This window comes from Aptenodytes patagonicus, chromosome 1 (genome assembly GCF_965638725.1).
Source record: "Aptenodytes patagonicus chromosome 1, bAptPat1.pri.cur, whole genome shotgun sequence".
NCBI lineage: Eukaryota > Metazoa > Chordata > Aves > Sphenisciformes > Spheniscidae > Aptenodytes > Aptenodytes patagonicus.
Genome location: NC_134949.1, coordinates 203057870 through 203066401, shown reverse-complemented (window position 1 = coordinate 203066401; position 8532 = coordinate 203057870).

Genomic DNA, 8532 nt, shown 5'->3' with positions numbered 1-8532 from the left:
CAACTGCACCTATGCGGAGGTGAACAGGAGCAAGTAAGGTCTTCCCTGGCATTGCGTGAGCCTTGTCCCAGGGCCAGATGCATTGGGTGGGAGTTTATGCTGCAAGTTACCGTGCTTTTCTGTGGGAAGTTCCTCCCCTGAGACATTCCTGAGGGATTAGTCAGACTTGTATGCCTCCGAAAGAAAAGTGTACTACAGCTTCTGGAAAGAAAAGAGCAAAAATAAACCTGAGCAGATCTGTAGTGCAAGCAGATGGAGCTGCCCAGCCTGACCAGGCAGGCTCAGGCTGCCCGTGGCTGGGTCTGTACACCCCCAGAGTATGTGCAAGTCAGATGGTACTCTAAAAAAATAAGTTATCATCTGTGCCCTTGCTCTGCTACACCATAGACAACTCATCGGTGCTATTTGTAATATAGCATCACACGCAAGCCAGAGCCTACTGCGCTAAGCATAGGATCAAGCACGTTGATGAAAGGTTCTATAGTTTCCAAGAGGAAGACTAATTCCATAGCGGAAAATTATTACAATTCCATCCTTTTGGAGACCAGCGGGTAAATTTGCTCACGTTCGAATGTTTGAACTAACCATGTGTTATTTCCACATCTAGCGCCACATCTCTTTCTAATTTTGGAAAAGTATGTTGATAAATCAAAGAGTGTCCTGAATGTTCTCCTGTGGCTGTTGGGTGGGACAGAAGAATAAATGTGTGCTTTGTAAGAAGAAGAACTGCATCTAAAAGAGATGATCTATAAGCATAAAATAATATGAAATTGTTTTAAAAGAAAACACGATGTCGGTGTTTAGATCTTGGTAAAAAATAAAACGGCAAAAATTACTTTACCACTACTAGAACCTGCTGTTTGGGCTTGAAACCAAAACTGTGCCCAAGATACACAAGTCCTTGGGGATCTTTCCACAGGGGACGTGGTGTTACACTAGCCGCCCGCCCCCTCTGCCCCCCTTTGGGAGCTGGGAGCAATTTCACCGAGTTCAGCTTGACTACTCAGCCCAGATGTATGTCTCTACATCTTTACAGAAGTGCCACGAGGTTTTATTTCCTCTGAGCGCAGAATCTTGGCCCATTCATTGGGAAAAAAATCTGTGTAAAGCTGCATTTGCCAGTGAAAGAGAAGTAACCACCTGCCTTTTGTGGGGTAACCAAATTGTGGTGGCAATGGCCAAGGTTGGATTTAAAATGCAGAGAGGAAGCATGTTTGTTACTTCTGCTGACCTGAAGGGCCTGCTCTTTCCTTACAAGGTCCAGGATTCTCTTCGGAGCCCTCGGGAGGCACCAGCAGGAATCTTCCCACAAAAGAGGTTTTCATCATAAAATGGTCATTTGTTGGAACCAAATGATTTCAACAAACTGGGTAATGTTGGGCATGGGACTGAATGGGAAAGAAAAAGCTTGTAATTAGCTGCTGGCTATTCTGGGACACTCCTCTCACTTGCTTTCTCTTTAAAAGAAAAAGTAGTTCATTTTGTCCAAAATTGGGGGAAAAAAGTCAGAAACTTCTTTACCATCTGTGACATGGATTTCCCGTTTTCTGGCCAGCTCCTTTTGCCAGTAGGGCCACGTAGCCTGCATAGCGCTGACCTTCCCATCCCCACAGCAGGGAGCACATCTCTGGGGCCAAGGAGGACAAACCTCTTCTGGCAGTAGCCAAACTAGCCTCTCCTTTGTCAGTCTCTTTTGTCCAGGAGTTGGTGGATAAGCTCCATGGTGTTCAGAAACCTTAGCCCTTTGGCGGGATGACATAGTAAGGATCCACCTCGAGTCTGTATTTCATATATGTTATTTAATGAGAGCAGTAAGTTACGGCATAGGGTAAGTCAGTATAGCACAACAGATAAATACTTGGCCTTGATTTAATTCAGGCAAATGAGATTTTCATGTTAAGCTGTTAACTTAATCTTAGCATCGCATAGTCCTCAGTCACTAGTTTTCGTAAGGTCTAGGAGGAGAAGTCAGAGAAAGAAATAATCTGAACTTGGGGCAGTTAAAACTGCATGGTTGTGAACTGAGATGGGAGGTGAAAATCAGGTGCCACCAAGCTTGCGTCAGGTGGTCAGGCTTATGTGTGTGGTCTGACCAAGCTGAAGAACCTGCTGAATGAAAGGGGAGGATGTTTCTTTCGTGGCTTTTCTCTGCTTCCATCCAGCCCCATGGCCACAAAGAAGATATCCTGTGTGATGGCCACTGTCCACCGACTCTCCTCGCCTCAGCTGGTTACAGAGGTGACACTATAGTTTGGATCACGCCCTCGGGCTGTGTCTGCCGCAAAAGTCACACACTACTTCCCACCGACTGCGCTGGTGGAAAAGGCAAGTGCTGCTTGGGAAAACAATGAATATACCCCAGCTTTCAAAAATCTTTGCAAAAGGAACATCAGAAAAGTACTTAAGATAGATTGAAGTGGTTGGCTTTGACTTTTATGGGGTTACTTCTGCCATATACTTGTCTTACAGATTATAAATGTAATTTGAAGTGGTTTTCTAAAGGAAAACAAAACTGGTTTTGTTCTGAAAATGCTGAAACAGCCTCTTTTAGAGACTTGCTGGACTTTACTAAGGTTTCTCCCTAAAGTGAAACCTTAGTAAAAGCCATCATTCAGCAGACTGCTTTCCATTTCAGTAGACTCAAGTTTTCCAGTGCAAAATGTTTCCACCTTTCTTTGACCAGCTCTACTAAAAGCCGTCGCTGGTGATACCTGATACCAATACCGGCTTCGTGAGGCTGTGAAGGGGCAGCTTTAATAAATGCATTACAACTGCTTCAGAAAAAGGCAAAGGTGGGGGGGTTGTTACTATAATTTCAACAAAACAATGGGGACATCTTGCTGTGTCAACATGATGTATTTCATTCATTTAATGTCATTTGTTATAGAAAAGTAATTATGAATTCTGTAATTTAAGTATTTCTTGAAGTCTTTCACATTTAAGCAGGCTTACAGTGAACACACACATTTTTTTCTTCCTTTTGCTTTCCAAGCCGCAGCCACAAGCGGTACCCAAGTGGTATTTCCACAGGCTCACATGGCTGGGCTGGGGTCTGGAGCAGCGACTCTCATTTCCAGCGGGCCTCAAGGCTGGAGTTGACACCGGGAGGTGGTGCACGTCCCAGCACATGTCACGGCTCTGTGGTGTATGGGGTGGTTTTTTTAGAAAACCGTGAATTAGCTGTTTCTCAGTTTGCAGTCATAACTAATCTTCCCTCTCCCTCCGCTTTTAATCCATGAGCATGTATGTGCACATTATTGATTTTCAACATCTTAAAACAGATTCCTTAAACTGGTGATGGCACAACACACCTCTCCTGCGTGGCAGAATCGGCAGGACCTCTGGCCCTGGCATGACGCAGTGATCCATCCTGTGGGAGAGCTCTGATTTTCCCTGATAACAGGACTTGCTCTAATCTTTTTTAACTGTTTTGGGGTTGGGTTTTTTTCGTTAAATGTGGATATTTTATTGATCCCTCCCTTTCTTTATGTTCAATTTTGAATAAAAGTAATCATTTGCTTAGAAAACAAATACCCAGAGAACATTTGGGGTAAATAATAAAAATGACAAAGCCAGTGCATTATGGAGTTTATTTAGTAAATAAACACCTTGTAGGCATGATGATCAGTGGAGGAAGGTTTGGGATCGCTGCTTCTAGCTCTAGTTTCATCCCCTGTGGGTTCCTCTCCCAACAGACTTACGTTCCACCATTACTGAGAAATGTTTTTGCCATCACCATTTGTTTTTCTGCGGGTTCCTTCTACTCCTGGAGCCTGCTCGGCTTCGCACCTGTAAGCTTGCCCACCGGCACGTGCACACCACGCAGAGCCGAGCTTGGCACCATTTGTGCAGCTCCAGACAAATCACACGTGAAGAGGAGGGAGGAAAAGCATGTTCTCTCTCACGAGCTGCTGCAGACGTGCATCCCCTCTTTGGGCTTGTTACAGGCCCCCACACAACAGAGTGTTTGTCCATTAAAACAGCCTGTGCTGTATTATCACAGACTGTAAATTACTAGTTAATCACACAACTGGCCTGGACGTCCGTCTCTGTCTGGAGCACAGTGGCAGCTCCACAGCATAGCTGTCACTCCCCATGAGCAGGTTCTCTGTGGGGGCGATGGGTGTGTGCGCACCAACAGCACCAAGGATTATGCTCTCAGGAATCCAGAGTGGGAGCCACCATAATGTATGTGATATGGATTGTTTCCTACCTAGATAAACTGTTTGAGGGGTTGTATGTATGTGTGTACGTCTGAGCAAACACGATAACAGAAAATAAGGATTTAAATGAGCAAAGTCCTGCCTATGATTTGTGGCTTTATAAAAAAAAAAACAACCCAAACCAAACAAATCAAAATCCCCTCTCCTCCCTCACGTTAATCTCTTTTCTCCTCTTGTACATTCTCATAAATCTGTCCTTGGCATTGCAGTGGCTTGTTTTCAGCACAGCTAAGTTTGCCCCTGTGTAGCATTTCAAGTAAAACAATTTAATGGCCCATTGGCTAAACACTGACAAACCTACTTTGAATTCAGTAGGAGGTAAGGACTGAGCAAAATCTCAGCAAGGACTTTGGCACAGCATCCTGCAACACTCACATCCTTGCAGTTTAGTGGGAGCTATTTACCCACATGTGTCTGTTTCACACTCTCCATGAAAACTATTTTAACATTTTGTTGCATTGAAACAGCATTACTGAGGCACTCACTCAGTTGTCATTTGTCAGGCTTTGTATCTGGCCTTGCACAAAGCGTGGCCTCTTTGCAACATCAGTGACATGTTCTTCCCAATTGACCTACATCTGCATATTACTGCAAATGACGTGGGATATTACACATTTATTCTTTATTTTGCTGCGGATATGTATCATCGGCAAGCGCACATAACCACAGTTGTATTATAAGTAAGGTCTTACGTAGCTCAGTTCAGGCTGTGGAAATATCCACAAAGTACACAGGCCTATAGCCAGCTGCTTTTCAATGGCAATGGGATTAGGTTACTTAATTACCATCCCCCCTGGCAGCAGGGAAACCTCTGCATGGTCCAGAGGTCACCGGCGGTGATCACTTCTCGAATCACGTGAAGTGATTCATGGTGCCATTTCTACTTCAGCATCATTTGCATGTGTCTGGTCCTCCCCAGAGCCTCAGTTCCTCAAAACAAGCGGCTGGGTTACAGCATTAGCACTAGGCACAGGTACCGTACACAGTCAGAGCAGGCTGGTGCCCCCAGCCCCTCTGTAGTCCAATCCCTCAATTCCCTTTCTAAATCTCTCTTTGGGGGATCCCTCTCCTCCCCATTCTCTGGAGCAGGATCCCGAGAGGGATGAGCATCTGTACATCGAAGTCTATCTTTAAAGCTACCTGCCATTGCTGACAGTAGAGGTTAACAACAGGCAGTGTAAGTTAGCAGCGCTGTCACAGGTTTCCTGGTAGGCGCGTGTGCACCTACGTGCTCTTCTGCCTCTGCTTTGATAGATCAGAGGTGATGGATGCAGACAGTCCTGCTGTCCTCATCTATAGATGGCACAGCTCCTCTCTGGAGTCTGGCTGGAGAACACATGGGTAAGTAATGCTAACGGCTAAGCTTGCAAAAGGCACACAGCAGACACACAGGCAAGAAATACCCGCAGGAAGCTGTGGCCTTTCCTAATCACCCTACTGCTGGAGCCATGGGTGGGTGAGCCCCTACGGCATAGAGTCATGGACTGCACTTAGTGTTTAGGCCTAAACTTTTCTGTCTTGCATCTTCTGTTTTAGTCTTCATCTGTATTTTAAATCACTAGAGGCTAACATTTGAGTGACAGGATGGGGTTTCTTCATTCCACAGGGAATGCCTTTGGGCTTTTTCTATTTTCCCCATATGCATCCTACATTCCAAGGAGGAAGAATATGGTCAAACAATATTTAAAATTGACTTCCTTCAGCCAGAAGAATTAGAGGTCAGCTTTTAAGACACTTCAAAATCTGAAAATGCAGATGTTAATAGGTTTTATTATGCCTGTTATGCTTTTTAAAAAAAAAACCTGTGGAAATTTTATGCTTAAATCCTATTTTCTTCTATGCAGTTTCATCTCTTTCACCACTTTTGAAAGTCAGCTGAAAACTATCTGAATTAACATCCACTGAAATCAATACCAGTTTGGGGGATTGATCAAGGTCTGACTTGGAAGATTACATAAACTTGTATCTATTTTTGGAACATTTTTCAGAGCTGTACTGTGGCTTAATCACAGGGAGATACAAAATACAGAAATATATGCATAGGACACAAACATTACCTGTACCAGAGCAGCAGATACAGCTGAGCACCTGATTACCAGGGTAACAGGAAAGTTAAAGCCTCCACTCAAATCTAGTAACTCACTTGGCAGTCCAGTATCCTCATCTACAGAGTTAAGACAACCAGTAGCCCTAATTCACATGAATAAAAAGCCAGGAGCCAAAGATCAGTCACAGCAATGCTTCAAAAATCCCTCCTTCCTTTACAGCTTGTTTAAAACAACGACACTTTTTCTGTTACGTGTATGTTGTGATCCTGCTTTCCGCTCCTCCTCTCCCCAGAAGTTAACTGAAGACTTCCTACCAGCTTTACAGCTGGTATTACCCTGAACTTTGAGATGAGTCCTCCTTGTGCACCTCTTCACACGGTTACCTTCCCTCCCTCCCTGCCAGCCCCAGGACCTTTAGCCAGGCTGAGCCTTGGGAGGTTTCCACTCATGCCTCCTAGAAACACCCCTGGGTTCCCTATGAAATACTGATAGGCCCCCAAAGCCTGCCCATTCACCTAGGGCTAGAAGGAGGATCTTCTGTCCTGCAAGTCCTCAACTCAGACCAGCAACCCAAAGCTCAGGGGAAGCCTGTGCCTGAGGTTTGCGCACAGGCAGTACCTTTTCTTTGTGCAACAGGCAAGGTCTCCAGTGCCTGCACTTTACCTCCTCCAGCAAAACAAGCGGTGGAAACAAGATGGTGCACTTAAGGCATGTCTTTGCATTTCCTACAACAGGCTAAGGAACAAAAGGATGAAATTCAGCATGAGATTATTAGGCTACCATCTGATAAATGAAAACTTCATTATATATGCAGCAAGTGTATTTGGTATTCCAGCGAGATCTTATTTTGGCTCCATCATTTTCATCACCTACATCCACAAAGAAAATAAAACCTATCACAAAAACAGGAGAAGCAGTAAATAAAAGGAAGATTTCACTGAGAGGCAAGATATCTGACCAAGTGTTAAAACCCATCATTTGAACTTTAATAGTAGCCAGTCTATGCACTGTTAGTCCATCAAAACATTCTAGATCAAGCCCTTATGAGAGAGGTTATACAGCAGATAAAAGTAAATTTAAGATTTTACCTTTTTTATTATTTATTTTGTCATTATCCTTTCATGGTTCTAAGCTCTTAGTGGTTTACAATACTTAAAAATTTGATTTTAAAGAATAATTTCTCTGACTGTGCATCATTTCACCATTTTTAGTTACGCTAAACCGTTCAAAAAAACCATAATGGCAAAGTAAAATACAACAGTTCTGGTAAGTCTCATGTATTTTACATAAGTTTGAATCATCTAAGATTCAGAACTACAAAAAGATTGAATTTCAGGCAATTTGATGTGTGTGTTGTAAGTAAGCTCATAAACTTTATTTTAAAGACAGAATTAATTCACAAGTCTGTTATGTTGGGAAAATAACGGCAGTTAAGGAATATTTATATATGTAATGGTTAATTATGACCCAATAAGGTTAATAATGACCCAATAAGGCAGTCTGAGTAAGTGCTTTTTGAGCGTTTTCCACTCAGATCCTCAAACATTTTTAGTGGGGATTTGGCCTCTTTGTATACTCCACACAGACTTCTGGATAAAAAAAAAGTGTTTATATTTATTAGATACTTTTCTAGGATCTTTGAAAGAAGTGGAGTCCAAAGAATCTCGGAACACAGCTTGAGAAAACCATACCTCAAAAATAAAAATACATTGAGTACTGATGTAAATTCTCTGTATTAGTAATATCACTATAGCAAGACAGTTGTAAAGACTTAAATAAAATTGGGAATGCGGAGAAGCACATTGTAAGTAAATGTAACAACTTAACACACACTATCCAAAATACTCCATCAAAATAATTTCAAAAGCTTGTTTTAGAGTAATCAAGTCCTCTTCTTTTGGAAGAAAAAAAAAGATTCAAACCTTTGTGCAGTATTTAGTCAGTAACACAGTAACACAGCCATTACACCCCCGTGCCAGTAAGATTAAACTGTCCAGCAATCTATGCCTTGCACTGCTGAGCATTCTTCTGGTATGCTGCAGCGTGAAGGAAACTGCCATGCTAAACATCCTCACCTCCCTAGGCTGAGATCAAAGTGGAAACACACACATGATTTTCACACGTGCCTGGTAAAAGGTAAATTAGAATGCAAGAAATTCATTAAATTGGGGGAAAGGGAGAGGAGGAAAAGTTGAATCACTGATTTCTGCTTTCATTTTCCACCCCCCGAAGTTAAAGCACAAGCACTGTAAGAATTTAAA